This window comes from Rhipicephalus microplus, chromosome 3 (genome assembly GCF_043290135.1).
Source record: "Rhipicephalus microplus isolate Deutch F79 chromosome 3, USDA_Rmic, whole genome shotgun sequence".
In the NCBI taxonomy this organism is placed as follows: Eukaryota; Metazoa; Arthropoda; class Arachnida; order Ixodida; family Ixodidae; genus Rhipicephalus; species Rhipicephalus microplus.
The window spans coordinates 190,976,877-190,996,527 of NC_134702.1; the positions used below are offsets into that span (position 1 = coordinate 190,976,877).

General features: G+C 44.7%; 1 long non-coding RNA gene across 1 annotated transcript; it reads right to left on the reverse strand.

Moving 5' to 3' along the window:
• Positions 1 to 308: 308 nt before the first annotated feature.
• LOC142803455 (uncharacterized) lies at positions 309 to 11,898 on the reverse strand. Its single transcript, XR_012894127.1, has 2 exons — positions 11,832 to 11,898; positions 309 to 441 (listed from the first exon to the last, which is right to left on the reverse strand). It is a non-coding gene; the product is annotated as an uncharacterized LOC142803455 (long non-coding RNA).
• Positions 11,899 to 19,651: the final 7,753 nt, after the last annotated feature.

A 19,651-nucleotide genomic window follows, 5' to 3' on the forward strand; every position in this document is an offset into this window, starting at 1 on the left:
ACACACGTGTAGACATTCATAACAAACCGTTACTGACTTGAGTCAATTTATTAGCCTTATAAGCTTATTAAGGGCGAGGTTGGCGACAGGGTTGACTGTTGTCGAGGCAAAGGTAAACGAACAACTGACACAGTTGCGTACAGGTCAGGTCCAAGCTCGCGGGACACACATAGCGAAATTAGAGGGAATAAACCAGCATCAAACAGTAACCCTTTGGTACTGTTTATACTAAATTTATTGGTAAAACAAGTTGAGCACGCTATTGATTACACCAACGCTAAATGAATGTATGATATTACGCAAGTTGGGCAGCAGAAGACGGTGTCATTTCATTCATTCTGTGAAGTAGAACTGTTATTCCGATACGGTCATGTAGAATGTGTTACATCCTACTGGTTCCCCATTATTCTGCATTGTTATCAGGACAGGAAGGGTCTTGTTCTGAAAAAAGAAAACAAACAGCAGTTTTGTCTGTTCATACAGACGCTCCCAAAAACAGCTGTAAATTTCAGGCACAGCTGAACAACAAGCTCAATGACTCGTCCTGAAAAAAGAATCTCAGAAATAGGGACCTTGTGACACACTTTTCGTCGAAGACAAATGGTCGAATTGCTTGTATATATGTTTCTCCGTGTGATCGCATGCGTGCGCGAATATACACGCACACAATAAATACGCGTGTTTTGAAGCACCTGAAACACTGCCTGGATATGCCAGTGACATATTTAGATCTGCCCCGTTAACTAGGCCCACACATTGCGCTTCTGTGACATTGAAGACATGAACAAAGACGAGGGTGCATAAATAAAACAAAGAACGTTGGATAAACATACACGCATATTAACGAAATGAATCCTGATGAGTAGGCAACGCTCTGGGCATTGTATATATGGGTCCGTAACCATATGTTGCCCGAGGGTTGCCGCATGTATTGTAAATTGAGTGACGCACAGAGACCGAGTGACATATTTGGCATAAGAGTCAACAAGAGAAATGGTAATGTTCATATAGTATACGTTCGGGTCAGCGACTAGTGTAAACCATCCGTGCGTGAAGATATTTTATAATGTATTGCCAAAATTATGATTCTTGTCCGTCAACTGTAAACAAATCTGTACTGACATACACACAAATGTTTCGACAATAGTGAACTAGAATATGATCTGGTGGCGCAACCGGCTGGCCACTGCTGCTGTCTCGGTGGTCCAGAATGACATTGACGGCCACTAGGATTTCTCGCGTCACCACTGCGCCTTTTCATGTCGTGTGCGCGAGGCGATAGCGCTGGTGGTGTCTTCTCTGGAAAGCGCGAGCAGCGCGGGAGTCAATCAGTGCGCGTGCGTGAGTATGTGCGTGAGTTTGACGAGTTGAGCGACCACCTCCTGAAGAAACTTCGTCATAGCCTGGAAGCTCTACTTCTTATGTCAACGAGCTCTACTGCCTATGTCAACGAGCTCACGGCGCTGGTTGAGTTGTGCGCTGTGTGGCACACAACGCAACCGACGCTGGTATTCGTCGGCGTGTTCGCATCGGCGTTGCAATCTTTGTAGAATTACTGCGCTTTGATGATAGACAACGAATTTCGCATCGTTTTTTGGGTGCCGTCAGGTTCATCGGAGTTGTGATGTGTGCTCATTGTGGCTGTGCTTGTGTTCATTAGTGAGTGACCAGTTTGCGAGCAACTGCGATGCCAAGGAAGTATTGTCTCCACATTTTTGTGGAAACCATGAGTCTGGAGCACGAATGTATGTATTTGAATTTCCGACTGCCTAAGGCACGTGAAAGAAAGAGATACAGGCCATTCTAAGGGATAGTGTCAGCTCATCAAAACATGAAAAATTATATATTTTCATGAGAAAAACAAGACCGACAGCCAGGAGTTGACCTAAACCAGAGCAACGAAAATGTTCTCTTCCTCTTCTCAGCCCAAAACGAGTATGAGCCACAGTGAGTCGTTCATCAATAGTGGCATGCGTCATTACCGGCTCTCCCAAGAAGCATCGTCTTGATGCTGCAGATGAAGGAAAAAAATAAAATGAGACGAAAATTACTAGGCAAGCAAAATGAATGGCGTGAGGCGGAATAACGTACTTGGCTCCGGAAAGGTGAAATGTTTTGTTGATGACTGACGAGACATGTGTGAACGTAGTGCTTCAAAGTCTTTGCGAGACGTGGACAGTAGTAGAAGCGTAGAATCCGTTGCAGCGTGCGCGTATAGCCGAGGTGTCCGGACGACGGCTCATCATGACCCGCACGTAAAATATCACCAGGAAGCGTAGTTGGCGCAACAAGCAGATACATAGCTTGAGCAGGATGAAAGTTCTTTTTATAAAGCACTCCATCTCGGAAACAAAAGGAGGATTGCGAGCGTGAAAAGCTTTGAGGAGTGCGAAAATGACACCCTTCCAGGTATTCAATGAGCGGAAAGAGCTCCGAGTCATGACGCGGTTGCTCAGTCAAGCTGGTTGCCAATACGGCATAAAAAAAGTGACATAGTCTTCGAGGACAGTGTTGGCATTTTCGACCAGTGCACGTGAAAGAAAGTCAGCGTCAGTGTGTTTCCGCCCAGATTTGTGGACGATTATGACATCAAATTTTTGCAGCCGAAGGCTTCATCGTGCTAGACAACCTGAGGGATGTTTGAGATTCGCGAGCCAACAAAGGGAATGGTGGTAGCTAAATACCCTGATTGGGCGGCCATATAACAATGGACGGAACTTTGTTATGGCCCAGACTACAGCAAGGCATTCCTTTTCGGTAGCTGAATAATTTTTTCCGCTGGGGTTAACGTTCTGCTCGCGATAGCGATCAGGCACTCTCTGCCATTATGTCACTGAAGTAATACCACTCCTAGTATAACGTTGCTGGCGTCAGTGTGTAATTCCGTGTCGGCGCTTTCGTCAAAGTCGCAAAAGGCTTTCTCGATGAGCCGAAGGTACACTATCGTTTACGTCAAGAGTGCTAGCGAAGGCCTCGTAAGGGTGGCCATTCAATGAAAATGAAGCTAACGTGGACGAACCTTCAGCATCGGCAAGTTCTTCAAAATTTTCAATGGCAGTGTGTTATGAGGTGGCGACATTCGTCACTGAAGTTCGTGAGCAGCAGGTGAACATGCCTGTTGCTAGGCTGAATGATTCCTCGGACAACACAGATTTGTTGTGAAATAAGGGGAGACAAATTGGCCTCTGCAATCACTGCGTTGTACACGGCCTGTCCTAATGATACCTTGACAAAGAGGTTGCTTCGAGGTGGGAGAGTCAGAGAATCGTCGGTAACACGGAGCGCTCTTTTTGGGAATCACGTACTGTCAGTTCCAGCAAAAAAGAATCCTTAAACGACACTAGTAATTCACGGAGGTCGTTGACGGTGCCGTATACACGAAGGATGTCCATTCCTACAATGACTGACCGAGAGCACACGCGCAATGCGAGGAAATAGTCCGCAAATGTCGACGTACGTATTGGAATGCGTACCATGCACATACCAATAGGCATCACAAGATCGCCACCTGCCATGCGCAACGGAGATCCTTGCCACCGTGTGGTAACCTTCTTCAGTTAAGTTGCCGGTGTGGAGAGTCGTTACGGTGTCGACTACGGCAGAGTCGATTACGATTACGGCAGAGTCTTTGCCGGTGTCGACGAGGGCGTTGACAGCATAATTGCCGACGAAGACGGTGATTTCGGCAGAAACAATGTTTCCGCTGTCGGAGAGCCCGCCAAAAAGAGAAATGGTGCTCGTCGGGTTGTTGCGTCAATGGAAGGTCTTAAACACTTCGCCGGACCACGACTTTACCCTCAGAAGCCACCATTCCTTGTGTCCCTTGCGGTGGATTGGTGACCAGCTCTTGAAAGGAACGGAAGACGATGAGGGCAAACTGGGTGACGTAGACCGGCGAGTGGATGGTGATCTCGACTGGTGGAGCTCAATTGCAGAAAGAGTTCACTGGCCCGTGAGATAGGCTTCAATTTCGTGGGCATCGAGCATCAGGGTGGAAGCCGCGGCGACCTAGTTGGCGGTATTGACAGTTCAGGTATACGTGACCCGTTTTGCTGCAGTGATATCAGAGTGGACGGTTATCCGAGGTACGCTACGTGCTTGCCTTGCTATCGCTTTGTCTTGGGGCAGACGGCAGATAGGAGGGCGTGCTCGAAACCTTGAGCCGAGAGGCGGGCTCGAAGCAGGGTTCTGGAATGGTTGCATAGCCTGGTACCTTTGCCGCATAGCAAGAACTGTAGCTGTTAGCGCAGGGGATCGCAATGCCGCTGCGTATGTCAGGACTGGGGCCGCCGAAATCAGTGGTGATATTCGAGCCAGGGGTGTGACGGTTTGCTGTACTTCTTGTCTGATTACATCCGTGAGGGCTGGCACAGGTGGATGGTGTCACACTGCCTGAAGTTGTCGCAATTCGTCCTGAACAATACTTCGAATGAAGTCTGCGTGGTCCCGTCTCTCGCTATCAGAAACGATAGAGCATGCGGTGACCAGGGTCTGGCGTTCTTATTGTGACGACCGCTTCTGCAGAGTACGCTCCATCGTGGTTGCCTCACTGGTGTACTCAGAGACTGTCGTCGGTGGATTGCGCACAAGTCCAGCGAAAAGCTTTTCTTTTACTCCGCACATCAAATGCTACATATTCTTCTCCTCCGGCCTGGCAGAGTCCACGCGCATCAAGAGCCGAAGCATGCTCTCGACAAACATATATACTCATTCATTCGGGATATGGCTTGTTAAGCTTTCTCTATCATCTCAGTGTTGCTATAGGCGTCACGGAGCTGTCAGGTAAACTCTTGCCATGTTGCAAAGGAGCCCTCGTGGTTCTCGCACCACGTCTTCGCAGAATTTTCAAGGTGGAAGTTAACTCGGAGCAGCTTGCGAACATCATCTCATTCGTTGATACTGGCAACCCGATCAAAGTGGTTGAGCCAGTAATCAACATCCTCGAATATGTCTTCATGGAACGGCTTTGATGTCTGTGGAGCATGAAAGACATGCTCGAGAAGAAAACCATGAATATCGCTGATTTAGACCGCCTGGCTTGGCATGGGAGTTGCCATCTTTCTGGGCGGCAATGCTAAGGGACCAAATTCAGGGGGTAACCTACGCAGGCGGCAGCTGCTTCTTGCTTTGGGAGATGTAGCTGCCTCCAAGATGGCTGACACAGCTGAGGTACAGGTACCCAGTGGCTGCACCAGTAATGCCACGACCAAAACAAGACCGACAACCAGGAGTTCACTTGAGCCAGCGTAACGATGCGTCTGTCTGTGTGTCCGTTTGTCCACATATTCAGCACTCCAAGTGCCACCATCTCGCATTTTTTTCATCACATATTCCTCATACAGTAGCACCGCCATCCAGCGGACATTCCAAGGACTGAACGAGAGGAGGCACACGCACACTTTCTTACGGCTTGCCCTTCGTGTCTACTTTCCACCTTTAACCCCCTCGAGTTCATGGTATGTACTAGTTCACTGTATACAAGGCACTGCGGCCCAACGCTCGCTAAACCTTTCTAAAACCAAGGAGGTTACGCCAGGAGAACATAACGTAGCAAACTTTTCATGTCAGATAGTGCTCAATGTACATGGCAATGGCTGCTAAGGGGCCATGATAGACAGGAGAATTCGACTTTTAGTTAACGCGCACGCTGCGAATTTTTTATTGTTCAACAACGCACAGCAAGCACCGGCATCACCTTGGAGGTCAAAATGTAAGACTGGTTACACATCACGACTACTACTACTACTACTACGAGGGACGAATGGGTACCGGTTTAGGGAGCTTCGTCCCTAAAAGAGGGCGAGCGACACTGGCCAAATAGAGGTCTTACTGTGCATGAGACGCTCTTTCTTATTCCCCAAGTACATGCGCGCGCTCCTCAACCAGTGTTCTTGCGGGACGCGTACCACGCTCTCGTGGGCCGCGTAAGAGAGCGAAGTTGATAAGCGTCTATTGCAGGCTGGACTATTGCATTTCCAGTTCTCACAAGCTACTCTAGAGTGCACGTGTGCCATTGCATTCTGCTGCGCAAAAACCGTGGTGGAGTCTGTACCTCGTTGCATATCCCGCACAAACATGTAGCTTGTGAAATGTCGCAGCGGAGAACGGATTGTCACTGTTTCGCCCCGCGTTGCCGTAGCAGTGACGACGGCGCTCCGAAAGCGCTGTTGTTTTGATCTCCCATGCCAACGCTGTGTTCAGGTTGTCTACGTACTAACCTGGCAATATTACGTCTGCTTGAATCAGGGAGTCATCGCGCGTTCCAAGTAATTACAGCTGCAGCTCTGCAGGAGCCCGCGACGACCCGAATACGCAGCTCAAGCTGGCATGAAAAGTGACAGCAGCGCGACCTGGCAGCATCCGCGTGAAAGGTGACGCCGGAGCCCAGCCGGTCGTGCCACAAGATCATATTCTAGTTCACTATAGTTGCTACTATAGCAACCTTTTTTACAAAACATTCGTCCACGACAGTGAAAAGTGGGGGTTGACGACAAAACTTAGGTCCTAAGGTCTCTAACGTGTACGTTGAAGTCACCAACTGTTATAAAAGCTCTGTTCTTCTCGGCGTTTTATATTATTATTCCGCAATAATAATTGATATTAGTCTACAGTTAAGCCTTTTTTGGGCCTAACATTCACTAATCTACCCGTGATTCACACCACGGAGGCGGATGGAGAAGCCTCAGCCTGTAGGTGTTTCGCACCTATCAAGTTAATCTTTAGCTCTGTTTTTTTTCTTTGTGATAGCGATTATATGAGCACTCTAGACGGGATTTCGCCGCCTGTGTTGACATCGGCGTCACTTACTGTATATATAAATAAATAAATAAATAAATAAATATATATATATATATATATATATATATATATATATATATACATATACTCGTGAGTATATTCCGTGCGTCATTTGCGCGTGAGAAACGCAGGCCGCGTTTCGATATGCTTTCCGTTCTGTGCGTGACCTTACAATCTGCTGCAATTGCGTTCAGCTGTGACTTTTTTCTTGCGTAAGCAAGGGCTTGTTGCTGTTTGTCTACTAGAAACGTTTGGCGAAGTGGGCAGTATATATGACATGAAAAAAGACAATATTTGACAGATCGCATGTTTCAAGTCAATGTTATGGAAAGCATGCGAATATTGAGAAAATGACGGTAAAATATACGTAAAAATAATGTATAAACTGACATATGTTAGGCTGACACAGGTTTACTATTGCGTAAGGATGCCAACATCAGCATGATTATTATTAAATTCATTTTTTTATTCACCAGACAAAACTGGAAGGTCGCCAAGGCTAAAAGCCATGAGAATGGCTTGAAATAGGCCCCGGTGATCAGCATCCGGTGGCCATAGTTAGTGTTGGTATTACCAACACCAGAAGTGGTGAGCTGATATGCAGCACTAGTGCTAGCGTTACCCTGCTTCTGCCCTGGACCCTGCTAGATAAGATAGGTGCCTTCGCTAGCACTTCACTACGTTTGTCGTTAACGCGATGTGACAGCTATGTGATAGAAGAACCTATCTACTGTTCAAAAAAGAGTCGACAGCTTAGCACTTCCACTAAAATTGACGTTTCATGAACAATATAGTTTACCTAAAAAGAAGTTCTGAGCCCTGGGAAGTCTATCAGGTAGAGAATTGATTGCCGCTCAGAATGCTAGGGTCCGATTGCTGCTAGAATCATATTTATTCTATGTGCTCATTGGGTCAACGCTGCTCGTGCCAGCTCTTAGGGGTGGAGGTACTCTCGACTGACTTGGTAGACATCCATCACGTCCCAGAAAAAAAAAACAGAACATTTGCACAATAAAAACAAAAACATACATAAAAATCTCACTCTATGTTTAATCAACTGCATGGCAACACGTTACACGAACACGTACACCATCCGTCCGTTCATCTATCTGTCCACGCGTTCATCTAAGCGTTCATCTGTGCGTCCAATCTGTTCATGCATTCGTCCACCTGCTCATCCTTTTCTAGTTCACTGCTGTTGTTGATACCAAGCCCACTATATGCATTGTACTTACAGCTGGTGCTGTGAGGAGCACATGCCCTAGCATAGATTTCAGTAGTCGTAAACACGTTAAATTCATTCATTTATATAAGTTGTGTGTGCGAAAAGCAGCGCGCATGTTGAAACTACTGAGTAGGAAATATTCGGGAATTTTTTTCAGCGTATACAGGGAAAAGTGCCCAACATAGGCTATTTTCATGCTTTAAAATGGGAATTCTTCAGCGTAGTACGGAAGATCACTGAGTGGACCACACTTCGTGTTACAATGTGGCTGCGTGAAGATTTGTGCAATTCTATCTACTTTTCCTCGTGCCTTTTCTTGATTTTTTGTACGTGAACGTATGTGGGGGAGCAGCTTGCCTCATGTTGCCTGCGCACGAGCACTATCGCGGGCGTGTGAGCTAGACGGTTTCTTTAGAGGTGTGACGCCGAGTCATGGTTGTGCGTGGTGAGCACCTCGAACGCGCAAACAGACGCATTTGTGAAATACATCGCATTCCCCTGCGATCAATATTGTCGAAAAGTGCATAATAATGCGTAATATTTGTAAGAGAGCATTTATTTTAGTCACGAACGAGTACTGAATCGAACGTGTGCCGCCACTTCCAGACCACAACATGACATCGCCGTTCCAACCGGTCTCTTCAAGGGTGCGCGAATGAAACAAGCAAGCATGCATCAAAGGGTACCCGGGGAATGCCCTTACCCTCAACACACGCGACAGCCCGCATCGATTGGGAGAAATCAAGAAGTTGAAGTGTTGCTTTTTTTGAGTGCGACCGTTTTCGCAAACAAATCGGCTAGACAAAACTCTTTCCCTGGCATTCGGCCACTGCACGGGCGCGTGCTACCAGGGAGCGTTGCGCATCCAAGGTAGAGCAGCCAAGCAGGCACTCTTCCCAAGCCCCTCTAGTTGTAATGGGAAAGGGGAATACGAAAGGATCAAAACTAGTGATGATGAACGGTAGGACGGGTGGTGAACTCGGTCAAGAAGTTATCATGTTTGAGTTGTTCGAGAAACCATTTTGTGCGGTCAGTTGATTTTGAACAATCGAGTAACGCAACCGCGGAAGTAGTATTTTGAAGATTGTCGCCATGACAACGATCAGCGCTGGAGTTGGTTGCTGTGTTTTCAAGTAAAAAAATGTTCGAAAACGTTCCAAGACTTGTGAAGTACAGATGTGTGCTGGATATTCAAGGCCCCTGTGTGTCCTCACGCAGTTGTAATGCTTGATATTGCATTTGTAGCGCCATCCGGTTTGGTCCTGTGGTTTTAAATACCCTTTCAGTGATTCAGTTAGTTGTAATTGTTACCTGCCGAATGTGCAAGTTCGTGTGATGCCTTTGCTGAGATCACCTTTTGCTTCTGTTGTATTCTCGTTATTTTACATAAGTCTTCGATAACTACCATTGTTGTTGGCGCGCTATTAGGATCTACACTTCAATTTCGCGTGTTTTTGCGATGGGTGTCGTTGGGCCCATACACCACCCTTTCGAATATAGCTGGTCATTGCCTTACCATGAACGGAATCAGGGACCTTTTTTCAATTTAGGTGAGTCGAACGGGCAGCATTCATGAAGAAAAGTGTAGCCTATATATATATGCCGCAATTTTCTTCATGTCAATCCTCTTAGAGTATACTCGAATAAATATTGAAGCTCTTTGGGCAAACTATTCGCACATGTGGTGTAATAGGTACTTCTAATAACAACTCAGAATCGAACTTTTGATGTGTAACCATAAAACACATCCTTTACGGGCTACTGTACCGCGTAGAAATTGTTGTGAAAGTGTTGTTTCTGGGAGTTTTGGCGCCAGAGTGGGCGCGAAGTGAACTGGGCCTGGCACGCCGCTTCAGCGGCAGGCTGCACGCCTCAAGTTTTTTTTTTATCTAGCCACCTTGATACTAGCCGGCGACTACAACGCAGACATTACGAACCTGAGGAGGCTTAGCATCGCCCACTCACTGCCATTCATTTCGCGGAGATGGGCTAATTTTTCTTAACGCACTCGAATTCAAATTGCCAATATCTCTTCGCGCCACTTCCTGGTTGGCAGAAACTGCCAATCAGCTTCAGTGCATTGCGCTTAGCTAAAGTGAATCTTAACAGACGTGGTAACTGTATCGTAGTGCATTTGTAATGCTTTAAAATGGAATAACCCTCACTGCAACCCCAATTAATGCTTCACAAACATTACTGTCTATTTGAAAATCAGTTGCGAGACCTGGCGCAGCACATATCCGGCCGCGGATATGCACCACTGTCTGGTCGAAAGTGTTTTATGACGTACGTGGCAGTAATGTCCCAATAAATTATGTAATAAAGAATGAGTCGTATTCGTCAAAGGAGGTTACCTTCCAATACTGAATTCGTGTACTCAGATTTGGGTGCACGTTGAAGAACCCCAGGTGGTCAGAATTTCCGGAGCCCTCCACTACGGCGTCTCTCATAATCAGAAGTGGTTTTGGGACGTTAAACCCCACAAATCAATCAATCCAATACTGAATTTGGTTTACCCTAAGTGAAGGGAGTGACCATGACAGCACTGAGATGAAGGTGGCTAAATAGATACGTAGATAGACGCTAAAAGTGGTTGCAGTACGTATAGAAATGTGCATTAAAAAACAGAGCAGGGCCTTTGTATGCGCTAAGTTCTTTCAGAAGCAAAAGCTGTTATGAGATTGCAAAACGGGTCACGTGCGGCGCTGCAGTTGTCCGCCGCCACCGCTGCTGCCATCCGTAACCAGTATTGAACGAAAAAAAAAACCTCAGGAAATTAAGAATTGTAATGACACAATGAAATTCGCACTCGGATTCACTCTGATTTCGTGCCAGATCAGTATTCTACCACTGAGCCACGCCAGTTCTTGGAACACGTTTCTAAACTGGCCTAAACTGGCTTGACGTCGGGAAAGAAATCGCGGTAATACGAGAAAGAAAGCGTTCCAGAACCTCAAAAGAGCAGTCATCCAGGGGTCACAGAATGCTGATTGCGTAATGGGGGGATCGTCCAATGCTCCAACCCATGAGAAAACTTGTTCATGATCACCTATAAAGTGCAGGGCATACCCTCTTCAGGCGTATTTTTTATCGTCGTCAGCGACTGCATAGAAAAATTGCACAAAATTACTAACATGTTTGTAGCGGAAATTTCTGCAACGAATGACGAAGGATATCATAGTGAATGCTGGCTTACTACACAAAAATATGATTCCTTATGGAGTAGTGGGTATCCACCAGTGCGCCTGAACCATCTCAAATAGTGCTTAGAAAACATACCTAAAGGCCACTTTATAGCTTACGCTGCAGCTGCACTGTGCGTTCCGCTCAGGCTTGTCACTTTTTTGTTGTTTGGCGCGAAGCTATTAAAGCGATGCGTCTGTCCAACCCTTTGGTCTCGACTTGGTATGTCACCGCCTAGTTCTATGACTCATTCAGCAGGCGTGGAGTGATGAATGAATAGACAAGCGGACAGAGAGACAGACCAACTTACAGACGCACGGATGGACAGATGGACAAACACAGACAGATACAGACAGACGGACGGACGGATGGACGGCTCACGCTTTAGTATTAAAACCTTCCGAAGCTTTACTTTACTCATCATCATCAACTCCGTGTATATGCTGTGATTCGTTTTTTCTTCTAGAGTAGGGCGTAGCCTACTTCGCAAAATGTGTATTAGTATCAACACAGATTGCGTTGTGATTCAGTTTAGCGAACATGCACTTTCATGCACTCAACCTTGTTCTGATCATACATAGACACAGATGAGACTTTAGAAAATTGCCATTACAGTGGGACTCACTTTTGAAGACATCTCGGTGCGCGTACACACGTGTTCCTGGTTCTCAAATAACTGCGGGCTCTCCTAGGAAAAAAACGTTAGGCTATATTTAAACCATAGTGTAACGCCGGCTTTGTGTCAAGGGACAACGCGTCTTATCCAGCTCTCGATGAATTTAGTCCAGTCGTCTGGCACAGAGCATGATGCCAGACTTTGGCGTGGACAATAAAGCCTTACCCTTATTACCCCCCCCCACCCCAGAAAAACGGCTGGCACAACTGCGTTTTGGGAAAATACGGTGGCAGAAACGCATCAATGCGATGTATGAGCTGATCTATTTAGGTAAATCTGCGTGCAGCTTATTGTTGCTTGATTTATATGTGGGGCTTAAAGTCCCAAAACCACCATATGAATATGAGAGACGCCGTAGTAGAGGGTTCCGGTAATTTCGACCACCTGGGGTTCTGTAACGTGCACCAAAACCTCAGCACGTAAGTATACGGCATATTTGCTCTCATCGAAACTGCAGCCGCCACAGCCGAGATTCGATTCCGCGACCTACGGATTAGTACCCGAGTATCTTAGCCTCTATAGACGAGCCTATTGTTGATGAATAATGCTTTGATAACATTGAACAGTTATCCTCAAGAATATGGTAATTTGAATAAAAAAAACCATAAGAAGAGCGTACAGAAAACTAAAGATTAAACGTCTCAAGTAGACTAGGAAGATTCCCTGGATGATCTGCTTTTGCTATTACAATGCACTGCCTAAAATACATTATAACCGAAATCTGTCCTTTAGAGCAATACATCTCCTGCGGGACCAAGTTTACCACAGCTTTTACATTTCAAGAAAGTGTCCGATGCACCTCGAATGATTAACAACTTTCAGGGCACTCGAGCTTCCAGCGTAGAACACAATGAAGCAATGAAGCCTTTCTTGCTTCGTTTCTCCGTCTATGGCTCAACCACGCTGTAACGAAACGAACGATTTTGGTCGTAAGTTTGGCCGTTTCGAACTATCCTAGAATGCCTACTGCAGGTACAGTGAAATGCCAATTACGTCAAGTATTGTCTTTTGCAAATCGGCAGAGGACCCACTGGGCGCCCGAACGGCAACAGACGAGTCTGCGCAGCTGGTCAATATATCGATTTTTTTGCGTGCGGTGATCCATGCTTAAGTATGTCTAAGCGCATTGAAACGCGTGAGCCTTTAGAAAGCCCTCTTATTGTACAATCCACACATTTTGACGTGTAGCATAACTCTGCACTTCTGCTGCAAAATATTGTACGCGTTAAGCATACTCCTTGCATGTCTTAACGTGCCATCCGCCAAAACACTATTCAGAAATGTGTGTAGGATTTGTTACAATGTGTTTTCGTGTCCATTCCTTGTATCACCATGTTTTATTGTTTTGTACTCGCAGTAAAGTTGGTAATTATGACACATATGTATGTAGTATCAGTTTTATTTTCTTTGTTTTCTAAAAGCGTAGTGTTTCCTATGAACCTTCCGTGCAGCAATTGTTTGTGGCTTTGTGCCTACTGCTGACATGTACGGATGGCGAGGCCCGTCAAGCGGCGTTAAATTAGCTGCTTTTTTCTCATCATCCTCAGTTTGTGTTTTCAAGCTGAAATAAAGACTTGATTGATTGATTGATTACTTCAAGGTCATACTGTGTTTTTTTTTCATTTCGGCAGCAGTTTCAAGCAATAATATGGTTTCCCAGCGAACACCTTCTTGCCACGCCGACGACCTGGGTTTCATTCTCACTCATATTGAAAGTTCTCATTATTTAACCTAGTGGCAGCCTACTGTATCCTTCTCGTAGAATGATATTGAAAACTTCTGTGTTACAGCTCTAGAATCGAATGTACCGTGTTTACGCCAGGACGGGGAACCATATTATGCCTTCAGAGGCGTTGCACGAAGCAGATAACACTTATGGTTTTCGTAAAGGCATATTGTTTTGTATTATTTTTATTTATACATACTATCAGTCCCAGAGGGATTATAACAGGTGGACAATCTAAGGCAGTGATTAACTACAGCCAATAGAAAGGGAAAAAATAAAAAGAAAAAATTAACAAAACAACAACAAAAAACAAAACATATAAGCGCATTTGTCAAAGTACTATCACATTGGCACTTTACTTAAATAACAAGAAAGATCACATAGCACCCCATTATGTTTGCGAGGCTATCAAGTCGCTTTCTACTAGTTTTGTTAATGTGGCTAAGGATGTGCTACTGGTAATGGAGGGGGACAGGTTATTCCATTCTCTGATCGCAAGCAAGAAGAACGAGAATTTGAAGGCATCTGTGTGAAATCTGTAAGAGGCAAGGGTGTGAGAGGATTTGTGGCGGGTAGTTCTAGCTGCGGATAGCTTTATGTAGCGGGAATTGTCTATGTTTAAGTGACCATGTAACAGTTGGTACATCAGCTTTAAGCGTGTCAATATCGCCCGGTTTTTTATGGTTACTAGTCCAGCCTTCTTAAGCAACTCCGTAGGTGAATCTGTTCGGTTAAATTTCTTAAAGATGACCCTAAGCGCTTTTTGTTGAACACCTTCGAGCTTGCTGGTTAGTTTTTTTGTGTACGGGAACCAGGCAGTGTTTGCGTACTCCAGGATGGGTAGTATAAGTTTATTGTAGGCCAGTAACTTTGTGTGTGGTGGAGCTTGCTGTAATTGCCTTTTTATAAATAACAGTCTTGTAGCGCAGATGATGTGATGTAATGAATATCAGCGTCCCACCACAGGTCATGTGACTGAATGACCCCTAGATACTTATATTTCGTGACTTTAGAAAGGGTAGCTGAATTGATGACGTAATTGAAATTGGATGGATGCTTTTTTCTAGTTATAGATAAGAGCGCAGACTTTTTTCGTTAATTTTTATTTGCCAATCACTGCACCAGGCTGAAACTGCATCTAGCGCTGTATTTAAGGCGATATGGTCATAGTGTGAGTGAATTTGTTTGCACAGGATGCCATCACCTCCAAATAATCTGCATCCACCATTAACAGATCAAGGAAGATCGTTCACAATAAGTAAGAATAATACCGGTGCCAAAACACTGCCTTGCGGTACGCCAGAGGTCACCGGTACGATCGAAATTGGACATGGTTTAATTCCATGAACTGCGACCTGTCTGTTAGGAAGTTAGTAATCTAGTCAAGAATTAGGCCCTTGCCTAGAAAAAGTTGGAGTTTCAAGATGACTTTGCTGTGCGACACCCGATCAAATGCTGGATGAAGTAATTCATCTGTGCCTAGGCAAACTGAACCAACCTAATTGCTACCGGAAAGTCAGCACCATTTGGAAATCACAGGCTCGTAATATAGGCAAAAGTGATTCTCCGTTCCTTTATATGTGCCGTTGTTCCCTATCGTTAAAGGTACAGAGAACTGGTAATAACATTCTAGGAGGCTTGTGTAAGAGAAAAACTGAATTTATAACGTCGAAGAGGGGCCATGCGTTTTGCGCATGGTACCTCTTTTGAGTATGCCCTTTTAAACACTTGGGTACACTTGTTTATGCACTTTTAAAATACATATGAAGCTCAGAAAAATCAGCTCGTCGTGACGCCTGGTGACTAGCCTAAATTTTGCTGCAACATGTCGTTCGCATTTCAGTAGTTAGTACTCCGCTGTTCAGGTGCATCATAATTCGTCACCCATATTTGTTTCTATAGCGTTCAACATCGCCGCTTTATTTGGCGTACATAACAATGAGTGACGATAAAAATATGTGTGGTGTTTAACGTCCGAAAACCACCATATGATTATGAGAGACGACGTAGTAGGAGGTTCCGGAAATTTCGAAATGGCCATAACATTCCAGGAGGCTTGTGTAAGTAGAATAACTGAATTTATAATGTCGAAGAGGGGCCATGCCTTTTGCGCATGGTCCCTCTTTGGAGTATGCACTTTTGAACACTCAGGTGCACTTGGTTATGCACTTTTAAAGTACATATTCAGCTCACAAATTCAGCTCGTCGCGACGCCTGGTGACTAGCCTAAATTTTGCTGTAACATGTCGTTCGCATTTCAGTAGTTAGTACTCCGCTGTTCAGGTGCATCATAATTCGTCACCCATATTTGTTTCTATAGCGTTCAACATCGCCGCTTTATTTGGCGTACATAACAATGAGTGATGAGAAAAATATGTGTGGTGTTTAACGTCCGAAAACCACCATATGATTATGAGAGACGACGTAGTAGGAGGTTCCGGAAATTTCGAAATGGCCATAACATTCCAGGAGGCTTGTGTAAGTAGAATAACTAAATTTATAATGTCGAAGAGGGGCCATGCCTTCTGCGCATGGTCCCTCTTTGGAGTATGCACTTTTAAACACTCGGGTACACTTGGTTATGCCCTTTTAAAGTACATATGCAGCTCACAAAATCAGCTCGTCGCGACGCCTGGTGACTAGCCTAAATTTTGCTGCAACATGTCGTTCGCATTTCAGTAGTTAGTACTCCGCTGTTCAGGTGCATCATAATTCGTCACCCATATTTGTTTCTATAGCGTTCAACATCCCCGCTTTATTTGGCGTACATAACAATGAGTGATTATAAATTATATGTGGTGTTTAACGTCAGTAAACCATCATATGATTATGAGAGACGACGTAGTAGGAGGTTGCGAAAATTTCGACCACCTGAGATTCATCAACGTTCACTATAGTGAGCACACGGATCTACAGCATTTTTGCCTATATCGAAAATGCAGCCACACAAGCCGGGCTTCAATCTTGCGAACAGCGAATCAGCAGCCGAGTACTTTAGCCACTAGACCACCATGGCGAGGTGGAACACATTATAAAGTAAAAGGTGTAGATGGTCAGAAGAGGGGCTATCATAGCGGCAACACAAGAAATTGTGACGAGCCACACAGCAAATTCTCAGCGAGAAGCAGTGCTGAAACATGAATCTAGATACAGCGCTCATTAACCACTGTTTACTGCATCTGTCGTGTCTAAAAATTTTTCGACCCCGGAGAACGAAAAGTTCTAATAAAAGTGTTGCGCGGCGTTTTCAGCGTTACCTTTTTTGAATGGCCGCTTTGACCAGTCTTCTTTGTGCGACCCCAAAAGAAGCAAGCGCCGTTTGAAAAACTCTCAGGCCCGTTAGGACAAGATGTCGTCATGGGCTCACGCACCAATATATACCATGCATGCGTTTCTTTCATGCAGTAATAGTTGGGACTTTTATCAAACATACATGATTATGTTCAATGAATTGACGTCCAGAGACACGTCATTGTGTTTGATTTTAAAGTAGGACATGTGTGCATGAACCTCTTATTGAGAGGGGAAAAAGAGCATTACGATGCCGACTTGGGCTCGAAATTCTAATGTGTAAAACAACTATGTTGAAGCATTGGATGTATGTACAGACTATTTGCTTTATTACCCCTTTGGCTAAAAAAAGCGTTGTGTAAGTCGAATAACTGAATTTATAACGTCGAAGAGAGGCCATGCGCTTTTGGCCAGTGAAATGGGCCAGTGAAACAATTTGGGCCAGTGAAATGGGCCAAAATAGGCCAGTGAAACGTTTTGGGCCAGTGAAACATTACACTGTTCTACTCCGAGCTAAGCTATTGTGTCGTTTGTTGGGGAACAACGACATCACAGAACCATAAGATGTTCCCCAAGTTACAGAAAAAAAACGTACTACGACTAATCAAAGGATACTATGGTCACCCACAAAATTTTAGCACATGCCCCTTATTTTGCAAATATTTCATATTACAAGCAAATCAAACATATTACTACAAGTTACTTTGGCACATCAAAACTACAAACTATACCAAATGTATGATTCTTCTCGGTGTGTTGAGTACATTCCTCCATACAACTGGGATAAGAACACTGAGAACTAGGACCACCCCTGGTCAAGAACATACTGGTAAATATTGTGTAAACAACGAAGAGGGTCACTATCATCATTAAGAAATTAGACCAGCATTAGTAATAAAGAAGTGGACGGGTGGGCTTAGGGTGCTGAGCTCGGCCTAGGAGATGGCCCCGCAGCTGATGACTGCCGGCGGCGCCAGCATGGTGTGCTGCTGTACAAGTTGGTGCATTTGCATTCAATCCTTGCGCTCCGCAAGCGCTGCGAAGCTTTCAGGAGACCGAGCCATGCAAGGCCAACTATTATTTTTCTGCATTCCCGAATTGTTTTTCATATAATGTTATATTGTATAAAAACTATTCAACGGCTTTCACAGTATTTGCGTTTTGTAATATCAAATGAATACCATTTCGTAGCATACATTTCGCTGCCGCTACTGCCCGAATAAAAAGAAAAAGAAACACATCCCACGTATTTTGGGAATCCATGCTATGCAAAGCATCCTGATGGAAGGTGTCAATCGTAACTTTTTATAAAGCGAAACATTGCGAAGTGGCGCTAAAAATGTGAGAAATTGATAGTCAACACTGGAACCAGCATTGGTGTTTCACGAACATTTGGTTCTTCTTGCAAAATATTTCGAAGACCAGGAGTGGCTCTGTAGTAGGATACTTGGTGTCCACGCAGATTGCTTGGCTTCGATTCCTCTGCTAGGACAAACGTTTAATAGTTGCATTCGTATGGTGAACGTTGCTAATGCCAGCTTAACCCTCACGCGTTAAAAAAAAAATGTGGCGAGAAGGGTTTGATGGCGTACATGACGGGATTGTGAAATGATATTCATGTCACAAACAGCGAGCCATGCTCATCAAACCGTCTTACCCGCCCAAAGTAATTTTGGTTTCCCCTGAGTTAAGGGGGGATCATGAGGGCGCCCAGATGTCAGTGATTTGATAGATAGATAGACAGATAGATAGATAGATAGATAGATAGATAGATAGATAGATAGATAGATAGATAGATAGATACTCAAGTGGTTTCAGTACGCAAAGAAATTTATTTTAAAAATTATTGACAGTATAAGCACCAGAATTATTTTTAAAAATGTTCTTTGTTCATGAGAGCAAGAATTATCACAGAAGACCCGAAAACCTTTACCTCTTACCCTACATTCTATTAGGATTTGCGTGAAAACGAAGAATGATAACATGCCAATCAACAAAGTGACATTCGCCGCATGTGATACTCAATACGTTGTTGGAAAGAGAGTCCGAAGTTGAAATGGAAGAAAAGGTGTGTGAATGAAATTCGGAAGGATAATTTGAAGTTTTTAGATAAATAAGGATATTTTAAATCATGCCTGAACGGCGACTTCATTCCCGACACCATTCACCCTATTCTATAAAGATAGTACGACGGACTCACTCTCAGAATGCTTCTCTCACACGACAGCCTTCGGCTTCAGCCTTCTTTCTGCCCTCTTGATCTTACTTTTTCCATTCAGAAAACCATGCTGCATCCGTTAGTGCGGGGAACAAGACACCTTTTCCTTGTTCGACCAATAAGTTCTTTTTTTTTGCAATGCCACTAAGCTTTTAACATCTCAGGGTGTTACAGTGTACATGTGACGTAATCGGACTTCACAGTAAATGAGATGGGAGCTGTCACACACTGATTTTACACGTGGTGAGACTCCAGCAGCAACAGGACGAGAGGGATTCCGCACGTTCGTGCACCCTCTTGACACGCAGCGCCGCTTGTGGCATCCGAGTGCAGTCATCACATGCGGGGACACCCTCTCTCGTAAAGAGTGCGCGCGCTCAGCAGAATTGCTAGTATATTTGTAGACACTTTATAGTATTTCTAGACACTGTAGTGAAGACGGCGGCATGTCCCTTCTCTAAATTTTTAGGCGCTGTTGAGGAGAGGACGTGCCGCCGTGTCCATGGCATAGCCCACACGTCCACCTCTTCTTTA